The 24,401-nt window shown below is 35.3% G+C and overlaps 1 protein-coding gene across 5 annotated transcripts in view; it reads right to left on the reverse strand.

Moving 5' to 3' along the window:
• Positions 1-24,401, reverse strand: part of LOC132195941 (lachesin-like) — a 78,636-nt gene that overhangs the window by 53,001 nt on the left and 1,234 nt on the right. For 2 of the 5 annotated variants that reach the window (XM_059618257.1, XM_059618255.1), the window contains exon 1: positions 19,417-19,569. The exons of 2 other annotated variants lie outside the window; for them this stretch is intronic. The gene's annotated coding sequence lies outside the window, so the exon portion shown is untranslated. Of the gene's footprint in view, positions 1-6,672; positions 6,764-19,416; positions 19,570-24,401 lie in introns of those variants that run through there. One more of the 5 variants, XM_059618256.1, reaches the window with a different exon arrangement.

Consider the following 24,401-nt stretch of genomic DNA (forward strand, 5'->3'; position numbering starts at 1 on the left):
ACCGCACGCCGACCGTGTGCGGCTTGCAGATGAGAATTACAACTCTGGTGTCCACCAATGTCCACCAGGGCTGAAGATTTGAATGGAAAATGGACGAAAGGAAAAAAGGACATTATTTTTGAGAGTAAAATTTTTTTAAACTCCATAATCTTCTTTAATTAAAAACATGAAATGAGAAAAAAACGTTAATTTTTTGCAAGTTGACAATATATTGAATGAAGAATTGAATAGAATCTTGTTTTGTTTTTCCCTATTTGTGTTTTTTTTTATTGATTTGATAGATTGATTTAAATTCGGTTTAATTAATAATAAATTTCAACACAAAAGCAAAAAATGCTTGTAACAAAAAGATGAAGTGCGAAAAACCTGTTTGATTGAAGATAATGCGAGGAAATGCGGGCAAGACGATGATAAATATTCATCCGAGCTTGAAGGTGTTTAGAGAAGGATTGCTTGAGCCGGGGCCGAGTGTGTGTGTGTGTTGATGGGCAGGCTAATAGGTGCTGGCAGCTAATATACTGCCCTGGGATTAGGGCCACGCAAGTCGGCTCGCTCTAATCAATCAGCCGACTCGTCCGGCCGGCCGGCCGTTTGAAAAATTTTAGACGGACGAGCCTCGGTCACGACACTCGGGCCATTACTTAACGCGTCGGCCGGCATTATCTTGTCCTCGATATTCTCGCCCCGACGCGAATCATTTTTATATACACGTGCGCGCGCGAATCTGAAATTTATGTGAATCGACTTTTGGACGTTTTAATCTCGCTCGGGCGGGACTTGCTCGCCTGGGAATCGAAAGAGCTGATTGATTTTTGAACAAAATTATCCGAATATTTTTACCAGTAAAATATAAATTTGATTGCTTTTATTGGAAAAAGCAAATTTGTTTTGAGTGGTTTATACTTAATTCAACTTTATGTGCTATGAAATTTTACTACAAACAGTTGAAAATGTTCTCTAAATTTTGAAAGGGTAACAATTAAGTATTAGATCCACAATAATTGACTTTTGTAAAACCTGTAAAGTTTGCTCCATTTGTTATTGATTTAAATTTGAACCAAAATTTCCCATTTTTATTTTTATAGGAATCAAAATTTTCCGCCCTGAAATTCCCACAGTGAAATATTTTAAACAATTAAGAATATTGTAAAAACTTTAAATAATTATATTAATATTCAATATATTAAATGCAAATAGTGTAAAAAATTTGAAACAAATTAAAAAATAAAATTTGTTTTCATTAACATAAAAAAAATAACTGAAATAACAAAATTTTTAAAAATGTAGATCTTGAGGTTAAAATGTTACTTTTATTAATATTAGTTTTAAAAAGAACAAAAGCACTTTAAATAGGTCGAGCTATGTTTTGCAATTTTCCAATTCTGAGCGGTCAAATGCTATTTTTAGAGAGACGAGAAGCGAATCGAAGGCATTTTTTTTTTCCGCTTTGACACTCTGCGAATGTGTCAATGTTTATTTTTTCACGGTGCGTGTGATCGAGTGCTCGTGTAGGAAAATCTCTCTCTCAGTCTCGCTGTGCAAATATTATTTACGCCTGTGGTGCTGGCAACAGAATTCATCAATAAAAAACGCACACTCTTGGGGAATCGCAGCAAAACTCAGCTTCGCACGCACTCGATATTTTAATAACGCAAATGAGTTCTGATAGATTTTGCACGCAGGAAGTGAAAAGTGATTATTCACTCGCGCAAAGCGTTCCAAAAATGATGATCAAAGAATTAATTATAGGTAGTGCTGGCGGCACTTTGTGTGCTTCGGGTCGATACAGGTGATTATCAGACACCGAAATAAGTGCACGCTAAACAAAATTAAAACTCGATAAAGATGGAAATCGCGGCGTGAATTATGGCGGACAGAAAATGGCCTCGTAATTAAATCGACGAGGCGATTTATTGACCCGCAGCACTTGATTTCCAAATGCATCGAGTTTTCTGCTACAAATATATATTCCGATTAAATTAAGATAGGATCATTTTTCTATTTAATAAATCTTTCTAGAAAAAAATTAATTCTTTTTTTTCTTTTTTTTTAATAATGGTTTTTATTTTAGCCAAAATAATTTCTTTTTATTTTACTCCAAACTAAATTCTGAGAACCGATCTTCAAATATAATTGTTTATAATTCATAATTATTCAATCGACATTTCATATATTTTCTGAAGAATTTGAAATAAAATTACCATTTAAATAAGGTTTAAACTAACTTTTGCATCTTTTTTTCGTGAAAAAAGTGACTTTTTCCACCATTGAAGCAATAATTCATAAGCAGGTATGAAAAATCTGGACGGATTTTCCAACGAATCTCTGTGTCGCCAGTGAGAAAAAACGACGAGACACGCTGCACGAGTTAAAAATGTTGAAAAGTTGCAGCAGCTGCGGGTGACAACCTTCTTATTAATTACTGCCGCGTGCCGGAATGGTCGCCGCGGAAAAATGCAAACTTTTTTTCCACTGCAAAGAGCAACGACGCCGTCCTTTCCATGCACGCGCTTAAAATATCTCGCACGCGGCTGGGAAATGCTCTCTCATTAAAACGATTTATTCAGAACAACACAACAATGAGAGAGGATCGACAAATGATCAAAAGTTCTTTTTATTTTTGCAGCGTGTTTCGTCATCATTTGACGCGCCGTTTTAATTTGCACCCGCGCAGAGAGTCTCATTAAGGCTGCACCAGTTGAATATGAACTGCAACTCTCTTGTTCTAATTCTCTGCTTTTTCGGAATTAAGAGAGATGAAAAATCGATTCGGCCAAATGCACCGGAGCTGTCGTGTTGACCAGGCACTTTTAGCTCTCTCGCTGCTTTTTACATTAGACGACACGAACGGAGGAAAAAGAGGCGCGACTTTTAAAAAGCGAGTACTCGGGTGTTAACGAGGAGCAGTGCTGTTGTGTGCTCGTAAAGTTGATGACCCTTTAAGAGCAACTCTCTCGTTCGGCCACATTTCCTCTAAATGAGAGAGAACGGGGCAAAAACCGTCTAGCCACTCAGATTGGCTCCAAAAACAAATCCTTGTCCAAATATTTGCTTTGAACGCATTCAATTTTCAAGCTTTTTATTTGTGTACAAATGTAATCATGCAGGTTTCTTCCAGATTTTTGATTGAATAAAACGTGAGTATAAAATATTGTTAATCAAGGGATAATAAAAAACGAAACTATTTCTTGTGTCGAAAATGCATTAAATAGAAAAAGTTTAGCTTTTATAACATAATAGTGTTGAAATAGAAAAATAAAATAATATTTAATAACTATTTAAAATAATATTAAGAAAATTTAATAAGTGTTATTAATATTAGTATTATTTAATTTATAATTTAAATTACAATATTTATTTATTTATTTTTATTTCATAATCTATCATGGGGCTTCTTTAAGCATATCATATTTAAAGAAAATTCTTTAAAAAGATAAAAAGTGGGCGTTTGTAAGTCCAATTCACTCTTTACAAAAAAAAAACTTATTTTCTTCGTGATGATTGTTTTGTAATTAAATTTCATCAAAGTTATTATTGCTGTATATAAATTACATTAAATCATGACACATATGGTGTGAACTAAACTTAAAAATGTTAAGGTACAGGAAACCTCAAAGCCTACAATGACGACCATTATTTTTACTGCACGAATTTGTGTTTACAAAATTTACAAAATTTTCAAACAATTTTATTTTCAAACAACCTTAGTCTAAGTGCAAAGAATTTATAGTTGAAATGATTTTCGAAAATTGAAGTTTGTATATCTGAATGAATTTTGGGCAACGAAGAATCTCTAAATTCAATTTAGCACAATTTTATTTGCATATCAAAACAATCCTCTCGCGCTTTCTTCGCCCCTCTGATGTTTGAATATATCACATTTGGAAATTTAAATTAATCCCTTTTGCCGGTGGTTGAATAAAAACCCAACGTCCGTCATCTCGCAGTCAGTCAGTCAGGATTATGTTATTGTTTCACGCTCTGCATGTTAAATCGCGAACGTGAAATATGCGCCTGTCACTGATCAGGTTTGACGGTTTGCTGCCGCTTTTTGCTCGCGGCGGCCACACGCACGCCTCCATCCCCCAGTTTGCAACCCTCCGCACATATCGCAAATGTGCTGATTTAGCCAAAACTTCTGACTACGGAAAGTCCCTTATTTTTATTTTGCACTACAAAAAAGAAAAAATTTACACTAAATTTAAAATTATTTATTATATTTTGATTTAATTTCAAATAAAATTGTGCAGTGTCTGTGGTTTTTAAATAAATAGAAAACTATACATTTATAAGTGCTGAGCAGTGTTGAAATCATCAATTCTGGCCACAAAACTAGAGCTGCGAGTTTGATTGATGCGTTTCAAATCGAGCCAGAACGGCAGCGGTGGCGAAAAACAGACAGGCCACGTTTGTTTAACACGACTTGTGGCCAGTTTGTTCTCTTTAATTTGATATATTCGCCCTGATGAAAACGCAGTCAGGAAAGGGTAGGGGGTTGTTTATGTAAATCAAAGCGAAAGTTAAAAAGGAAATGCGTGCAGGCAAGTCATTTTAAATAGAACTAACCACAAGTTTCATTTGAAATTAGTGTATTTATAAGTCAAGATTGTCTTTTTTTATAATTTATGTTTAGCGTGTTTAGTAATAAATCCTTATAATATTTTTATGTATAAACGATTCAATATCATCATCCTCTGAAGACGAATATTAATTACTTCATGGATGAATATGATTTTTTCCATCAACAGTTCTTCAAATTTAAAATAAATTTATAAAAAACTTACTGACGCTTTAAATAAACCTTTTAAAAATTGTATAACATAAATATTAAAATAAATCAATTTAATCTTTGTTATTATATCAATTTACTTTAACAATTCAATAATAACGAATTATTTAAAAAATTAAAAAATATTATCTTGATTATTTTTTATAATTATTTAGTTTTTACTTACAATTTAATGCACTTACTAAATTTCACGGACTCGAGAATAATGCTCTTCCGTCCAATTAGAGACCCTTCTCTTGAGGGCGGCCAGAGAACTTGGCACTTCTTGGTAGGTACAAATATATATCCCGGGGCAAAACGCTGCAGTGTTGAACGTAATTTAACTTTGCTCGGCTCGCTGGCACCACTACTTTTTAGATTATTTCCCTGAAGATGTGTCTGTCACTTTTCAACAACTTAAATTCCATTGCCCCATAAGAAGAAGGTTCTTGTGAGGAAGAGCAGCGCACACTCGCACGCACGACAAAATTGACCAGGGGAGAAAAATATGGGGTCGTAAAGTTGGTATGGTGCGAAATTGATGCAACGCGTCTCTCACTCGCTCTCTCATTTCGTTGCATATATTTCACCGGGTCAGTGTGGAAAAGTCGGGAAAATCCGGTGAAATTAATTTTTGTGATTACTTTACCAAAATTAGATCACTAAAGATAAAGTGAATTCATTAATTTATCAAATTAAAACCGTTTACTATGGAAATTTTCTAAAAGTATTTTTATGTACCCAAAATTTGACTGATCAAAATGGATAAAAATTTTAAGATCAAACAAGTTGGTAAAATAAAAATGAACATTCGTCTTACGTGAAAAAGCTCAGAAAACGTTACTTTATCTCCTAATTTGCCAGGTCGATCGCTGCGCATTTGTTGAAATCAATCCAAACAACTTTTGGACTCGGTGAACGTTTATTGAAATGCAATATCAAAGCGAGTTATCCGAGCCAAATAAACACGAGACCATTTCACGCTCAACTTTGCCAAGTTATGCAATCCGTCGGGACGGCAAACTTCGCGGGTTGCCTAGTCGTTTTCATAATTCCCGACCGCCGGCGGCCGCGCGCTGCAATATTTGGAAACGCCTACTCGTTTTGAACCATTAGCGGATAATATTATGTTGTTTGACTTGGTCGAGTTAATGACAAAATCTGTGGCCCAGAGTCAATTTCATATAAAACGCGATGGATTTCGCTCGACCGCAAACATGCGATCACGCGCAGTGTAATAAACTTTGCATTTTATTGGAAATTAATCCTCGCTGTTTAGAGATAAAAATTAATACTTGTAAAATGATCACTAAAGCGCTGGGAGATCAAAAACGTTATCCACAATGTCACAAATGTGATTAAAAAAATCGACAAAAATTCGTTTTAAAGATAAAAAATGTTCTGAGAAAGATGTTTTAATTTAATGTAATATGAAATTCACACTTATGGCCGAAACTTGCTATTTCCCAGAAAACTTTAAAATCCTTACAAAACCCATTGCAAAATTTCTATTTGTTAAATTAAAAGAATGAATTTAAAACAACTGTAGTTCCAATAGTTGCCGCCTAATTTACCCCAGCCCTATTAAATTTTATTATTTGTCTTTTAAATAAAATAATTTTATTATTTAATTACTTTTTAATACCAAAATTTAAATGATATATGAATTGAAACAACTTTAGTTCCAACAGTTGCCGCTTACTTTACACCAGCCCTACTAAATGTTATTATTAATCTTTTAAATTTAATATTTTTACTAATATTAATATTTAAATAAATGTTTATTTTGAATGACTTTTAACATTTCGCTACTACTTAAAACGGTTGAAATAATTTACAACAATTTCTAGATTGCAAAGGTTAAGGAAATTTATGAGAAAAACATAAAAAATTGATTTGCAAACCTCAATTAAAAATTTGGCAAACGTAATTTCCGTTTGTTGAGTCGAGTTGGCTGCCAATCAACGGCATCCCCAGCGCCTCGTAAAGCCAGACCTAAAAACACATAAAACCAAGGATGCAACACACACGGGGCAATAAAATATAATCTCGAGACGCCAAGTATGCAGGAATGCGTACGTAATATCCGAGAAGAAGCGAGTTTATGAAGAACGGCGCAGGAATGCTCGTTTCTCCTTCGCCTTATTGGAAAAAAAACAGGAGGAGGAAAAAATCGGTGCTCGCGACATTAGGCGGGTAATGAATTTTGTTGCGTGTCCAGCGCGAGTTTGTTAATGCGTCGGACCGAGTTGGAATTGCGTGCTGCAGAGACCGGAAGGAAGGCGCGCGGATCGCAGCCTGCATCATCATCTCCCGCTTTCTTAATGGAGAACATTTTTTTTTATTCACTTTAACCTTCTCCTTCGTCTTGTCTCGATAAATTATCGCCCCCGACTAATTCTTGTATTTTTTTCTCCGTCTGTTTCGTGCGCGGCAATTTTCATTGCGTGCCGCTTTTCCAATTTCGACAAATCGATTACGCGCTTCTGATTGAATATTCATGTCAGTCGGATGTCGGCGCGTGTAATTCGTTGATATGTGAAATAAAAATTGATTCGATTAAACTCACTCGATTAAAAAAATATGAACAGAGACGTATTTGTGCCGAGTCAATTGCATTTACAATTGATGGTAATATTTTCTTATTGCATTGACGTATTTTTAATTGCTAAATTTACAATAGAAAGATTAAAAAGGATCACTATAATAAAAAAGATTCTTTTATAAGTCTTGAGAGGAGAGACAAGTTTTTTTTTTGCTGTACAAAAATACAATAACCGATTGTTCTAATCTGCCTTTTACCTGTTTAACTTTTTATAAATATATTTCCAGGGAGAAATAATGCAAAATATGTATATTCTATAATTTTTCAAACTGAATAAATAGTAGTTTTTAAAGTTTTCAAAATGATTATTAAACCCAAATTATTTTTTTAATAATCATATCATTACAAATAAATAATGATAGCATTAGAAATAGTTTTTCAGTTAAAAAAAAATAAAATAAAAGGAATTTTAAAAAGTAAATTTATTCCAATGAATTAATACAAGCGATTAGAGAGCCGCAAATTTAATTAAAAAGATGTATTTAAAAATTCTGCACTCTTAATTTTGATCAAACGGTATGGTTGGGAAAGAAAAAATGTTACAAAAATAAAATATTTCATTATTTAAAATCCATTATTTGAATATTAATGATTTAAAAACATTTAAAAAAGATTAATTTAATAATTTTAAACTAATTATTAACACTAGGACGGCGAAAAATTGAACTAATTCTCACAAATTAAAAATAAATTTTATTTACATTTTTAAATGTTTAATATCGTTTTTAAATCTTTCAATTTTGGCTACCTGTATTATCTCAGCACTATTGAGAAGTAGGTCAGAAAAGTATTCACAAATAAACTTCAAGTAAAATTCATATAATTTAAATTTTAATACGTATTAATAATTCATATTTTGTTCATTATTTTTTTCTAAACCCGAATGATTAAAAATGGCAAAAAAATTCAAAATTATGTTAGTGTTTTTGGCAAGAAACTTGAAGACAATCTCAGTAATGAAAACCGTGACTTCTTTCTTTTTCAAAATACCACACGTACTTTCCCTTCTCTTATGTTTGCCCATCAGATAAAATTTTAAACGTCGTCTCATTGGAAAGAAAAATACGCGGCGAGGGAGCGAAGATGCGCCTGGGCTTCACTTAGGCCGTATTGTTTGTCGCGGGGGAAGAAGATGCAGCGACACAAGTATTAGAGAGGATTGCGCGACGAGTATGGGGCATTCATTGTACACGCACTTCGTCCCTGGCTGCGGAACACACTCATTTCGTGCAAAGCGGCCGCCTTTGTTTTGCCGGCATAAACAGCACGGCGAGCGCAGCGACAAAAGGAGGAGCAGCAGCAAAACTCATATTGCTAAAAAGCAGGACGCGGATGAGAGCTCCTTTACATCGGAATCAATCTTTTAAATGGATTCTCAAACAGCTGCCGGCAGAATTTCTCCTCGACTGCGCCCTGCCTTGAGCTTTGATTCTCCTCCGGGCGGAAAAAGTTGCACTATTTTTCCGTGTGTGTGTTTTTTCCCTTCCACTTTGTCAGACTCGGATGAAAACGGCGGAGTTTAAACTGGGACGCGAGGATTTATTCGCGAGCAAAGGGAAGCGTTTTGCATATATTTGAGAAATATCTGTTGTCGTGGATCTGCAAAAAGTTGTTCTCGTGCAAATATTGTCAGCGGACTTCATTTAAGCCAAAATTTCAGTCCCCATGTGCACGGAGTTACTTTAAAAATGACTTTTTTTCTTCCAAAACTCCCCAAAATGCTCTTCTTTTCATGCAAATATTTTCAGAATAAGAGTTAAAATTTGTTTCCACGTTGCTTGAATAACGATTCTCAAAACGATTCTCGAGAAACGTTTCTCAAACAACGATTCTCGTGAAAGGATTCTCCAGGAACGTTTCTGTCTTTAAAATTCAACTAAAGAATCGTTCCATGAGAATCCTTGCGCGAGAATCTTTTCTCGAGAATAATTTCTCTGATATATTTGGAGCCACTAAGAATTTTCCCTTATATATTTCTTTTAAGATATTTCTGGTCCTTTATTAAGATAAATTAGAATTAACTTCAATAAAGAATATACAAAAAAGTTTGAGTTTCAAAAACACGACTGCACATGCAATAGAACGTGTTTTATTTTACTTGTTTGAAGTTTGAAAGCGCAACATTTTTGAACTCTCTTCTCTTCACATCCTGAGGGGCATGAAAATTAACAAGTAGCGCAGGAGCATTTACAACTTATGGGCCGCAAAGTTGGCAAACTCTTCGCACGTCGCCCGCCCACCTGGAAAATTTTACGAGGCCGCGACAATTACGACTCTCTGAGCACGAGGAAAATGAGTTAATATTCTTCTCCCGAATCCACGCCGCAGACCAAATTTTTCCTCTGAAAAGCGCATAATCCGTAAACAATGGAGCTGAAATTTTTATGTGCGCGTAAAGCAGGCGAAAAGTGGCTGGCGGTATAAAATCGAGCGGTGACTGAGTGGAATCTCGAATATTTTCCAACATATAAGGAGATGCAAGCGGTGGTGCGAATCCCATTTATGGCCGGCTGCACTCTCTGATCAGATCGATAGCAGATATGAGAGCGAAGAGCAACAGCTGCAGCAGCTTCTTTGTGCCGCGCGCCGGCCGGACGGACTCTCTTATCAAGTCAAACTCGCGGCGAATTTGCACTGCGGTTTGACCCCGTTATGAACCTCAAGCGTTGAGTAAACCGACTTTTGCACGTGCGCCCGTACCAGACTGATAAATACAAGTTCATTTCTCAAAATTGTTAGAACCTGTTAAATGAATTAATCGATTAATTAAAAAAATAACATTAAAATGTTTTAATTTAAACTTTATCATTAGACAAAATTGTACAGATTTACTGAACTTACAAAGTTGTTTTTCTTTTTTGAAATAAAAACTGTGAATTCTATGAAAAAAAATCAGTTTCCAGGGCCTTTGGAGGAATGGACTTTTTTACTAAAAAAATCATAAAATTGCTTAAAAGAGACCTTGACCTTTGACCCACAGCTTTGGTGTCAATGAAAAGTTGTTTGGCAAAAAACTTCTTTCAGAGTTGAAATTTTTATCTGCTGTAGCATTCGCGGTTGCAGAGTTTTACAAGTTTTAATTTTTTTCCAAATTTTTGCGGTTAAAGAATGTTTATAAACAATTCTTTTTAATAAATATATGTGAAACTCTAAATGATTGGCTTTAAAAAAAAATCCACCAGAGACTCCATGAAAATGCCCTCATCAGTTTTAAAACTTTCATTCAGATCTTCTGATTCTGATTAATATTAATTTTTAGGGTTTTCCAGTGAGTTTGTTTATTATACATATTTTTAAATTTAGGTAAGATTTTCACTGTCATTTTTGTTTTTAATTTGTCGAGCATAAAGGAAATCGGAAGAAGATTGTTTTACGTTTTTAAGGGGAGGAAATTGGAATCAAAATGACATGGAAACACGAGCTGCGGTTGACGGATACTCAATCTCGTTTGCGTCCTTGTATTGTTTTCCTGGCTTGCTTGCTTCACTGGAAGAAACCGAATCGAATACGAGAAGATGCGGCGCACGATTCGGACGGAGAAAGGCAGAGCGCGATACGGAAAAGGATTCGCATCCAATTTGTCGGTGGTAATCCGCCTTTTCAATATGGAGACTCGGGGCTTATTATTTTAATGCAAAAATCCGTCACCGCGCGTGATGGATCGAATTACCGACCGCGGGCGAATTTACTCAATTAGTGTAAACCGCGGCGGAATGTCAGTCAAAAACTCCATTTCTTTCTTTGCACGTGTCAAGCGCCAATCTCGCGATTCAAATTCACTTAAGACGGATCTGTTCATTTTTGCTGCGTCTCTCCCCTTTAAATTGTGCGCGCGCTCGCAATCAGTTTCCACTCATTACTTTTTAATTAGGCCAATTATCGTTGTTGTTCGGCGCCACCGCTTTTGTTCTCGCGCAAAACACAATCTCCCCCGACCCGTCAAAAAATGAAATGTCAGCTGCAAGAATTTCGATCGATAAAATGCTAATGATGACGAAAAGAATGCGGATTTTCGTTCAATCGAAATCTCGTTTTAAAAAAGCGATCCGAGAGAGTTCATTGCTGCTATTTTATTGCTGCGAACTTTCTCGAAATAATCGCTTCTGTCGAAGAACAAGAGCGAAAAAGTAAGCACTGGGCACGTCTCCTCTTTTTCCGCTACACTTGTTTTTATTCGAGTTTAATAAGAAAAATTATTTGGCGCTCGTCTCGGCGCTGCTGCGATTAATTAAATTTGCAAACTCCTTCTCGGCTGCTGAATTCCAGCTCAGAATATTCGTTTTCGTGTCGAACACGGTGCAGTAGTATTATTGACGCGAGAGCAAAACGCATTTCCTGCCTCGCCGAAGCGAGTGTCACTTTGCACTGAAACTAATTTCCCGCCTTTGAGACATCTATTCCGCCGCCGCCGAGCGACACGCTTTTCTCCGTTTACAAAAGTAATTTCCAGGCACATTCCTAGGCTTAAAGTGATGCTCTTAGGAAACTATTTAAAATCGTATTATGCGCAAGATCACGAAGGTGTTATAGTTCGTCAATTTTCAAACTTATATATTGAAGAAATGGTTCATTGCTCTATAGTTGTTTGAAATTACAAAATTGCACAATCAATAATTTCTTGAAGTCTCTTTTATCAAGAGAAGAAAATTTTTACACATTGGAATTATTAGTGAAAATAAGCAAAGAAATCGCAGTGCAATAAAAAACTTTTTTATTATATAAATTTGAAATATTTCAGAAAATTAAAATATCTGATAGATTATTTTTAGGAAATAACGTTTCTTAGAATTATTTTTTTTACACCAAATTTAACAGATTTACTTATTTTTCAGAGTATCCCATCCTTCAAGTGTGATGGGAAATTTTAAAAACTGTCAATTATCTTCAAAGAGCAAATTTTGGCGAAATAATTTGAAAGCTTTCATTCAAATATTCCATTCTTGAATACAATTTATGCTTTGAAATCAAATTGAAAGTTATTGTAAAAGGAAATGCGTGCAAATCATCATTTTAAATACTTCATTCTCCTTAAAATTGTTGTGCAACAATTGATGATTTGTTTAATGTGTAGTTTAATGCATGCTTCTTAATAAATTTTTATAGATTTAATGTTAATAATTTTAAATTCCATGTTAGCCAGGCCAATCTGCCATTCGGATGATTATTATTAAAACAAATGGATTGCCAAATGAATTAAATCGTCAAAATTTATATTTTTTATATAAAAATAAGTATTTGAATTCATATGCTTCACTCCTGTAAGACTGTAGAAAATAATAAATCAATAATATAATTATAAATTTTATAAAATATTTTATAATAATTAAACAAAATTATTAAAATTTTAATTAAAATGATTTAAAAATATGTGGATTATGTTTTTAATGTTATTTTTATTTTATTAGTTAGACAAAATTCGTAAACAAAATGCTTATCCACCCAATTAATTTTCTTGAGGGTGCCCAGAGAACTTGGCATTTTTTGTAGGTATATGTAACCTGGTGTTAACATTACACCATTTTTATAAAGACTAGTAATAGATTTTCAGTAGTGATATAATGTTAATAATATCGCTTACTCACAAGATAGTTATTACTTGTTTAAAATTATGGATTACATAATTAAAAAATCTCCAATTTATAAAAAATAATTGATAATAAATTCATGCTATTTAAAAATTTAATAGAAAAATCACATAATCAAAAAAATTTATTATAATCATGCAAAAATGTCTGAATGTGTTATTCAACTTTAAAAATTTTATGGACGCGAAACTAATTATATTAATGACAGAATTGTATTTTTAACCAGAAAAACTTAAACTTGAAAAAAATTATAAATTAAATGTAATAAAAGCTAATATAATTTCCTGGTTCTCCTTTTCACTGAAACCCTTCATGTTTTTATATTGCATATTTCCCGACTTTTCCATAGAATTTCATAACGTCCCTGTTCGCTCCCTTCTCGCAGCATCTTAAACTTTATTTTTCCGCATCCCCCCTCGCTCCATATTTGGGGCCGGGACCGCACCCGACCGGCTCTCTCTGCAAATTTATTCCCATCGATGGGGTTTTGCGGTCACATTATCAGACTCGGCACCGAATATAACCCACGGACAATGTAAATGCATAAAAGTGCTTGAAATTCGCGCAGCTTTGTTAATACTGCTGGTGAAATTCCACGCATATTTTCACAAAGAGAGCCGCAAGAACAAGATGGAATTCTTGGATAAATTTATATATTAAATAAAGGAAAAGCACGGCCTCTTGCCAGTTAATATATAAAAGGGCTGCCTCCTCTCCTTTTTAATTTAAACTTTGAGCATCGATAACACACACACAGCAGAGAGAGAGAAAGGCATTCGCTTCCTTTTGTACTAAAAATTATTATCCTCAGGCCGGCGAGACCGAAATGCGTTAAAACTGCGTCTGTGCAAAAAGAAATCGATTCGCTGCTCTAAATTATCAATCGGCCGTTGCAATTTTAATTACGCAAACTCTGCTGTTCCGCCGACTGCTGGTGTTAATTGCTGTTTGAAAGTTTTGTTGGCTTTAATGGACTGAGCGTGTCACGGAGAAGAGGAAATTTATTTCGTATTTAGATAAGAAGTTCTGGCGCCGCCGCGTCTTCTTTCTGGCCCCGGAATCAATTATGCATAACACCGCCGCGGGGCGAAACTCTTCTCTCGGAGACTCTCGCGCTGTCTCATTCCAAATGAACGTGTTAAATATTGAAATAACAATTACAAACAATCTGCTGCGCTGGTGCATTTAAGAGGATTAGCTGAGAGGAGAAGCGGCGCAAAAAGCTGAGATAGCGTCCTCGGAACACACACGCGCGCGAAAAGTGCCGACGGCGATAAACAACCGATTTGCCATTCACGCGTAATTAGATCGACGGCAAACGACGCGGAAAATTGTTTCTTGCATAAATCAAAATAATGCGGCCAAAAATGTTGCTCAAATGATGAAATTTTAGTAAAAAAAGTAAACTATTCACTTTTCTTAACTTCAAATTAAGATTGAGTTAACAATTTTAAACCTGCAATTTAATTATCAGCGCATTAAAAGGGTTGCAAAACTAATTATCTTTAAATGAGTTTTAATTTTTTACTAATTTTACTAAACAAAAATTACTTATAACAAGTTTAATCAAAGAAAAAGATCCTTTTGCACTCTCAATGATAAAAGTTTTGATTGTGCCAAAAAAAATATTTTATTATATTCCTAGGATTTGCAGGCCAAGAAGCAGGTGGCGTTTTTGAAAGCGCTGAGAATGCAAAACAATTTGCGGATCCAATCACAAAGTTTCCAATTTAACCCTCCTCGGCTGAGGTTAATAGCGAGAGCCTGATTCAAGTGCTCGGCGCGCGTTAATCGCGGGCAAGGCGCGGTCATTGCGATCCAGAGAGTGCGAAGGCGGCGGCGATTTAATTAAGCAAGCAAGCGGGGGCCGCGCGCGTACAAAGCAAAGCGTTCAATGCGATAATGAGAGGCCTTTGAGGGGCCGGCGGCACGTGATGTTCCACTCAAGAGGCAATAACGGCTCGGCCTTGAATGATGGATTCTGCGCCCCCGAAATTTCGCGCACCTTGCCCGAACCCACGCGAAGGAAATGAAAAAAAAGAAAGTAGTTTTTTGTGTTTCCTTTGATCAGAAACCAACGGACTGGAGAGTTCGTCTTGCCAATTTTCTTTCGAAATCTCCACCCTGAATTTGAAGAAAATAAAAATTAGAAAAAATCTATTTGATCGAAACAAAATTTGATGACAATTCAAGAAGCTTTCCAAATTTTGTTCAATTTTCAAGAATAAGTGAATTAAGTTTAAAATACCTTTATATAATAAGGCAGAATGGCAAAGATTTAACCAATCTAAAGATGCTTCCCACACCTTCTCCAACAAAAAGAAATAAAGAAGCGTTTCTGCGAAAGCTCTATTTTGATGAGAAACCACCGGACTGGAGTTCCTAACGCGAATGCTATTTTTATTTTGTAAGCTCCACCCTGAATTTAACGTCAGAAGTCGTAGAAATTATTAAACGAATGATCAAACAATCTTTAAAAAAAGATAATGATTCGTTATGCTTGCGTAAAAAGTTCTAAGCATTAAAAAAATTTAAATAAAAGTCTTCAATTTTCAAGCGAACTTTTATTCCTTGAATTAAGTCCCAACTTTAACAAGATTGACAAAAATTGTGAGTCAATTAAGATGAAAATAATTATTTCTCGCCAATCTAAAGATGCTTTTCCCACATCTTCTCCATCAAAAACAAATATAAAGAAGCGTTTCTGCGAAAGCTTTATTTTGATGAGAAACCACCGGACTGGAATTCCCAATGCCATTTTTCTCTTTTCCAAAACCCAAAACCTGGGGTCAAGACTGGATTTTTTTTCGAACATAAATCAAAGTTTGCTCTCTCAATCTGTGGCGCGCGCCGTGCGGAAAGTGCAAAAATAAGTCACCGCTCTTGATATTCTCTTCTGACGAAATGTCGAATAGATCGAGGGTGAAAGCAGCTAGGGGGTGTCAAGGGGGCGCGCGCGATTAATGGAGCGTGGTTTGCAGAACAACAACTTGGCAGCTCCATCAGTGTCAAAAGCGAGCGAGATAAATCTTAATCGAGCCGCTCCAATCATCGCCCGCAGCTCACCTGTTTGCTAATTTCACGCCGCAACTGCTTCATTCCGTGCTCTCGCTAATAACTTGCACAAGGTCTGCGCGTGCAGGCAAACCTCGCTTTTTATCTCTCGCACGCTTTAATTCTTTTCAGAGCACCTCTCCATCGATTTTGCACTTCAGTCAGCGGCGGCCTCGTTTTAATCAAATGCCTTTCAAAACATATAGGTGCAGTTTTTGTTCATTTCATTTGTTTATTTTATAAAAATTCAATTGATATTTATTTTGAAATTGCAAAATTTTGATCAAAACTGAATCTCTTCAAGAAAACACTGGGCAATATGAGGCTGGATTTAAAATTTGATTTACTCAAACAACTTTTGAAAATTAATTATTTATTAATTTAATTTGAGCATGACGTTTGCATTAATTTTAGCTTTTCAATACCACTTATTAATAGGGCAATTAAGTTTGGGTTTTTATTAATTTGGCTCTTCCTTGGCATCATTAAAATTTAAAATGTTCAGGAAATAAACCAGCTTTGTAATTATAAACGATGAGAATTCAATTTAATGTATGAAGAGGTATTGTTTTGGAACACACAAAAATCGCGGTGTTGAATTTTAGCATCAAATAACCGAATTTCTGCAAATTATGTATCTAAATCCACAATATTATTTGAATATTTTGCAAGGACGTGATGCTTTCTTTATTCAAAACAAATGATAATGAATATAAAATCAATTTAAATAAAATTAACTGTATTTTTAGAGTAAAACATTTCGGCAAAGTGTAGTTTTGAAGCTTCTGTTTCATTTCAAAGTCCATTATTTTTTACATGAGTGCACATTTTTTTCCTCCTCAGAGTATCGCAAAAACCCACTTGCCGATATGAAAATGTGGACGTTTTATTCATCGCTCTTTTTTGGTCGCCCTCGAAAAAGCGCGGTCAAAAGCGTTTTTCTCTTTGCTCGCGAATAAAAACGCGCTCTCTGACAAAAAGAGCCCTTTTGCGCCGCCCCCATTTCTCTGCCGCAATTACGAACACATCTCGTCGCACGCCTTAATTATCGCTCACTTTATTATTTGCGCGCATAATTGCTCGCTCGCTCCAACTTCTTGAGTGTAAAATGCGCGCCTCGCGGAAAAGGCACTTCTCGCTTCTCTTGTTTCAGTTCATTGACACGCCGCACGATTTGATATTGGGAAACAATCGGCGTGCTGTTGGCGGGCGAAAAATGACACCGCGTCGCTGCGGTCAAACGGGTTGCGCGTCTGTCGGGGCCGGCATTCGTGTCAATTATTGCCAGGGTAAATCGCAGTCGTGTGCAGAACATTGAAAACTCGCTCGGCGCCTGATGACAGGTTGATAACCTTATCAATTGCTGTGCGAAAGTTTGTGAATTGCAGAGGAAAAGCAATTTTTAATAATTTTTCAAAAATTAATTTACTTCCAGTTAAAAATAAAAATTGATTAAAGCAAATTAAAAAAAAATCCATTCAATTTCCCTTGTTTCAAATTATTTATTTTCCAATTTAGTTTTATTTCATCCATTTCATGATATCTTAGAAAAGTTCTTACAATTTAGAATAAGCTTTAAGAAAAAGATAATTTTTATTGGTTAAAAAGCCGCCTTTTTAGGTGATTTTTAGCGTTGGTAGTTGGAAAATTGGTGAATTTTCATAGATAGGTGAATAATTTTTCAACAAAATTATGCGTTTTAAGTTTGTTTAGGTGAAGTTCTTTTGTAAGACTGTAAAAATAGGGGATTAAAATTATAGAAAAAATGCAAATCATTGATTAAAAGTATCAAAATAATAGATTTTATTTGAAAAAAGATTGTTATTAACTGAAAAATAGATATAAAATATGATTGAAATAAGTGATATTCTTAATGGTAAAAATTTTTACATCAAAATGATATATTGTGTATTTTTAGTACATTATTTCAAACTAATAAGTGAAAAAGGTGATCATTTTATCTATATCTACACATCTAAACCGCCAAATTTTAGTTTCATCAATATTTATATATACACATTAAAAGAATTGATTACTTGAGTCTATAAATTCGAAAATATGCATGAAACGAATTTTTATGGTTAAATGCTAAAAAAAATTAAAAAATCGGCATTAATTTATTAATTATTTTTAAAAAAAATTCTATTTAAAAATCCAAAAAAAGTCATTTAAAGAGTTAAAAATTAAAATTATTAAATTCTTAATTTTATTTAAAACTAACTTTTCATTTTGATAGTTTCTAAGTTTGCTTAAAATGAGGAAGCAATTTAATCGCATTGAATTAAATTGTTGTTTTTCCCGTGTTTATTCGGTGCGAAAAGCAACACCAAAAACAAACAGAGCCGCTCTTTCCGTCTCTCGCATTAGCCCGTGGTAAAGTTGTGCCCAAATGTGGGAGCGGAATTCGAAGCAATTTGGCAGGTGAAATATCCACGGGTGCGTCCGTCGATCGGCTCGGCTGCTCTTTGTCATTGTGTCGACCGGCAATTTGGCAAAGCGTTTTGTTTACCAACACACGTCGTCCTCCAGCGGGTTTTGTGTCAAATGCACTTTGATTGAGTTACCGCGCCGCGCGGCCAGTGGCACAATAATAAATTATTAATATTTCCAGTGCACCTGCCAACCCCTCTGTAATGAACACACAATCCATTGATATGCACAGCCGCTGACAATATAATTTAGCGACAACACAGAATTATATCTAAGCTAATTGTTGCATAAGTTGCGAGTTTATTGCTTAATTCGATTCATCTCGCGAACGACAACGGCACGTTCGGACGACCATGATTGTGATTCGAATGCATTTGAGGTGGATTATTGATTTGGTATTGGATTAGTTCGGATTGCAGGATCGGCGCGGACATTATCTCCAGTTCGGCGAATTTAGAGAATAGAAATCTGCACACAGCCAGAACTAATCAAAAGTAAAAAATTTATAAATAAAATCAATAAATTATGTAAAGATTTTTGTTCAACAAAATCCTCCAAGAGAAGTTCATAATGAATGAAAAGGATTTTTTTTTATAATTGCTAGACAATTAAGTGATTAGCTTATTTCTAGACTTTTGGAGAATAATTAATTTTTTCCAGAAACTCAGATTTTTAGGCTTTTTTTTTAATATTTTTTACCTCTTTAGAAGCATAAAACTGGCCTTTTTCAGTGGAAAATAGACTAATTTTCGTCATTAAAATTTAAAATTACTTCGCCAGATTGTTATGAAATTTGAACTAGCAGTCCCAATGAAAATAAAATTACTATGAAAAAAGTTCTTCAGTTAGAAACTTCAATAATAGTAACTAAAAAATCTAAATTTTTCTTTATTTTGCATTTCTGTTATTAAGAACACGCCTTGAGACGCCTATAGTTGCCGAAAATTAGGTTCTAAGTTCAAATTGAAACTAACCTGGTGGTTTCGCTGGGAAAAAAGCTTGGGATGAACTCGGCCATTGCGTCTCGCCAGGCTGGACACTCTGGACAGGATTTTCTCTCGCTTTTCGCCCGGAAAACCCTCATTTCAACCGATTTTTGAACAGAAAATCCACACGGCATGACTTATCACGTGTTTGTCAACCACTATACTGACCCCGCCCACCTCATCTCAGCAAGCAACGGCGCGATTGCGCAATGATTTGCGCCAGGTGGCGCTTCGTAATTATTTTAAGTAGTTCAGTGTTTCGTAAACAAATTATTTGAGTTTTATTTTATATTAATTGCACTGAAGAAATATAATCCTAATGCAATGATATTATTAAATGATTCAAGAATTTCACCAGTAATATGAAATAAATATTGATTTATAAATGTATATTTTTTATATTAAGTATTTTTTTTCTTTCATATAATTTTTATTCCAATTTTGATTAATTTATTAAATTTTTTGCAATGAATTGAACTTTTTTTGCGTAACTATAATTTTTTGCGTACAAATTTCTCCAGCCACTCCAAGTCGGGCAACGTTATTTTGCATATTATGCTCGTTGCTCAGGAAAGTGAACAATATGAGACATTAATGAATGCATTTCAATGCTTAGCGTTTAAACGTAATTTTTTGCCACCTGCATGGTGGACAAAAATTCAATCTATCAGCTGTCTCTTTAACATATTTCATTTAAGATAATCTCATAAATATTCCAATTTATGGTGAATCAGGATAAATAAAGGCGAGTGAATCTGCGACCCTAATTAGATTTAATTAAATTTTTACCTACGCAGTCCACATAACTAATCGTTATCATTAATTACGCAATTGATTGTAAATTGAAAAATACAATGGATTTTCAGTGCAAGCATCGCTACTTTTTTTAAAGAAACATTCTTTATATATATATATTATATGTTGGGATTATTTAAAAATTGATAAAAGAAACTGTAAAAGTACCTTGTAATCCAACTCATGTTCTTATCCTGTGGTTTCTCTCATGGAAAAATCATTGTGATGTAGAAAGCAAATTCACGACCGAGACTGTCAATACGATGTGCGCGAGCAAACAAAACGCCAGTTGCTGGTTCGTATATCAGAATCGCGGGCGAGTCGGAACAAAAGCGCAAAACAACAGCGCTGGCACGTCATAAAAGTTGACGCGCGTCGTTTTAATTCCGTGGGCTGCAAAAAAGCGGCGCGTGAGCAATTTCGGGCAAACGAGTTTTCGGCCCGCGCTTTCTCTCTCACATAATCCTCGCAGCGGCGGCTCTTCACATTAGCGCAAATGTTTTTAATATGGAGTAGGAGAGGCGCGGGATTTGGGCCAAATCCCGGCCGTAACTCGCATTAGCACCGCGAATATTAAGTGAATACATCATCGTCCAACAAGAGTCAAAAGTGGAAAATTCCACAGAGAGCAAGCTAGGGTGTGCAGTGCTTAAGCAATATTTATTATCCGAGTCTCGTTAATTCCGAGCTTAGGCGGAATTGATTTTGTGCCTGCTTTTGCTCGTGCAATGTATAAATTCCACCTTCAGCTACTTATTTCAGTTTAATAGGGTGACACGGCCGTAATCCCACATAATGCAGCTCATATTCCGCCGCCTCCCAAACCAGGAAATAGCACCAACAACTATAATAGAAAAACGCCGGCCACTCTAATCCTTTATTATGAATGCAGCAGGTTTGGCCAACACAGCCGTAAACATTTTGCTCTCCCAGAAGATCCTTTCGTTATTTGTACCTGCCCGAGAGCGACCCATTGATAGCTTTACGGCCGCGCCGTTTATCAATATCACTTGGAAATATCAAATTTACAGACCACTTTCTCGCCGGTGCTGATCCCTTTAGGGACGCTATTCTTTCTGCTAAAGGACAATAAAAGGAAAGGAGGACCTTGTTCTCGTTGTTGCATTGAAGCCGAGAAAGTTCTGCACTAAAAAAAGGAAACCAGCCTGCCTAGTTTAGTGAAATAGAGCTTTTTTAATTATATTTTCTCTTTAATTTAATTAAATTAATGCATTGTTTTCACTTTTTGCGAAGACTGATGTTTCTACAAACAAAATGCAAACAATAAATTAATTTTACATTTTTATTAATAAGTTTCATGCATGTAATTTAAATAAAATTGAAATTAAAATTTTGCTGAAAAAAAAAATCAAAACCCTGATGTAATGTTAAATGGTTTAACTTCCAAAATATTATAATCAATTTCGAATTTTTTTAATTTCCGCCAGCACTTCACTGAACATCAATTTATCTGATATTACCACTATAGCCACTTTAAATATTATCATGCAGAATAATTGGAAATTTCAGGTTTCCGAGCTGCAGCAAGTGAAACTTGAGATTCAATTCGCGATCACATATTTTCCTTCTGTGCTTTTCGATTGATCGGAATTGACGGAATGGCAAAACAAAGCTGATCACAACACACATCACTCGACGCACTCCAAACGCAAACTGAGCCGCTCTTTGGCATTTGGCACCAACACGTATTTTTTGATCAAAAACAGGTTCAACCATATCTGATTGGCTGAGAATTCGATACTTTTTGGTCATTCTTCCCTTCACTTTGAAGAACTGTCACGAATGCCAAAAATAAAATATACGCGGACCGAAAAAGTCAGTTCGGAGAGGCGTCAAGTGAAGTGGTAAGCAAGCAGAAAAATGTCGGTTTTATTGATATTATCGGATATTATGATATAAGATTTTGGTTAAACCAGGTTTTCATAAGAAAATATATCAAATGCTTTATTTTTATTCGCTTTTTAATAATTATTATCAAAGACACAAAAAGACGCTTTATTTTCCTAAGTTTTCCTACCCAAAATGTCTGGTAAGAATTTTAAGAGTTTAAATTTTAAAAATTTGTTTAAATGATTTTGATTAAAATAATAGCAAAATCAAACCGAAGAAATGATGTTTTAAACACAAAATTAAATAAATTTTCAATTCATATCAATTTCCGAATGCTGAATCGTTAGAGATCCATTTTCCTTTTCTATTAAAAGACAATTTTAATTTCCTGCGATATTAAAAATTATGGTTTCACCAACAATGAATAACGCAGAGTTTCAAGTGGATTCAATTTCCAAGAATTTTTCGGGGAGCGAAAATCAAGGTAGGGGAAAAGTGCAAACGCGCCTCAATGCGTATCGTCATCGTGCATACTAAAAAAGCCTATTTATCTATGGAAACGTAAAAGCGTGTGTGTGTGTGTGTGTGTGTGTGTGTGTGTGTGTGTGTGTGTGTGTGTGTGTGTGTGTGTGTGTGTGTGTGTGTGTGTGTGTGTGTGGCGGGACACTTAAGGTGTAAGTGGCCCGCACGCGTAAACTTGCGCGCGACTCGGGTGAATATGGGACCCGAGGGAGCGGCTGCCAGCCTCCGCCGCCGCCGCGGCCGCACCAGGCTTTGCCCAAAATAATGGGCTTTAATAAAAATGGCTCGAGATTTATGGCTTATCGATCTCACCCCATTCAAATATATACACACACACGGCCCGCTAATTAATAATGGAGTGAAAATTGAAAGCCAACGTGTGACGCTTTTTACGGCGGCGACATGTTCAGACTCGCGACTACCCTTCAATTATCCACTGCTGCAATTTTTACTGCCCCAGCGCCCAGTGGTAATTTGCACTTCGGACGCCAATTCAACTTAATTGAATTCACAATGGAGCTGGTACGTTTGAATTTGAATTACATTATATTGAAATTTTCATTTTTAAAATTATATAAACTTATTGATGGAAACAAGTAAAGTTAAAATGGAAAATTTAGCAAAAAAAAATCAATAATGCTAAAAAAATTATTGTTCATTTTTAATAAAATTTCTGTTAAAATTGTTTTTTTTTTATATTTTATGCAAGACTGAAATTATTTTAAATAGTTTTGTATAAAGGTTCTGGTTCAATAAAGATACGATAAAAATTTTGATTAAAAATGTCACATGAGATCAATGGCGAGAAAAAAATTGAACTTGCTTCTGGAATCCGCAATCTTGACTTTGGCGCATTTGTGCCGCAGGCCTTGTTTGCTGAAATATTTGAGCCTCGCGTATGTCTTTCCTTTTCAATAAAGCTGTGCCTGAAAATCAGATCGGATATTGCCGCGCGTCACAACACAAAAGTGGCTCTGTTGTTTCTACCTGAAAATCCGCTTCCCAGCCAAATCTACCTGCGGGCATTTTTCCGTTGAAATTCTTGTTTGTAATTTTTCACCGGCACTTTATTTAAAAAAAAGCTAGACGGTGTGTGAAATGTTGTGTAAATTATTACGTGCACGTAAAATGGAAACTTTTGAAAGCCATTCCTTCAAAAGTTGCGCGCAACATAAATTTTAATAGATAGACAAGCCCGCTAAGCACTCGGGACGCGCGGCTTGCATAAGCTGCGGAAATCGTCTGGGCGCTAATAAATTCTCTTCTGCATTGCAATAATTTACCACTCTTTCTTTTTTGTCCGTTTGCAACAAACCGTGTCCTATTAGGATCGAAGCCTTTGTACAGCACAAAAGAAGAAAATTCTGCGCCGCTGCTTTGTGCGCGCCGCAATTTCTATGTCATTAGGTTTAACAGTGAAAGACGCGAAATTGAATGCAATATCTTTTCTATTTTGCCGATCGGAAAAGTAGCTTTTGCCGATGATAATGCTAGGTAATGGCTTGGTATTTGCAAATGTTTCGCCGAGAGTGCCGTGCGTGCCAATTCTATATTCCAATCAAAAAGCAATTTCGCACTCGTTTTGCTTCATTGGCTCTGCCCAAGTTTTTGCTTCCGAGATGTGCGGAATCGTTCGACTGCATTAACTTCTTCACTCGAAAAAAGACTACTTTTCTTTATATTCAATGAATTTTTCCTCTCATTAAACCAAAGCAACAAAAAATAGCTTTTAGTTGATTTTGGCCACAGTAAAATAAATTGAGTTTTTCCCCAAATCAGATTATTTCTATGGAAGTGAAACGCAA

Source organism: Neocloeon triangulifer, unplaced genomic scaffold (assembly GCF_031216515.1).
Source record: "Neocloeon triangulifer isolate White Clay Creek 2 clone unplaced genomic scaffold, ASM3121651v1 ptg000011l, whole genome shotgun sequence".
Taxonomy (NCBI): domain Eukaryota; kingdom Metazoa; phylum Arthropoda; class Insecta; order Ephemeroptera; family Baetidae; genus Neocloeon; species Neocloeon triangulifer.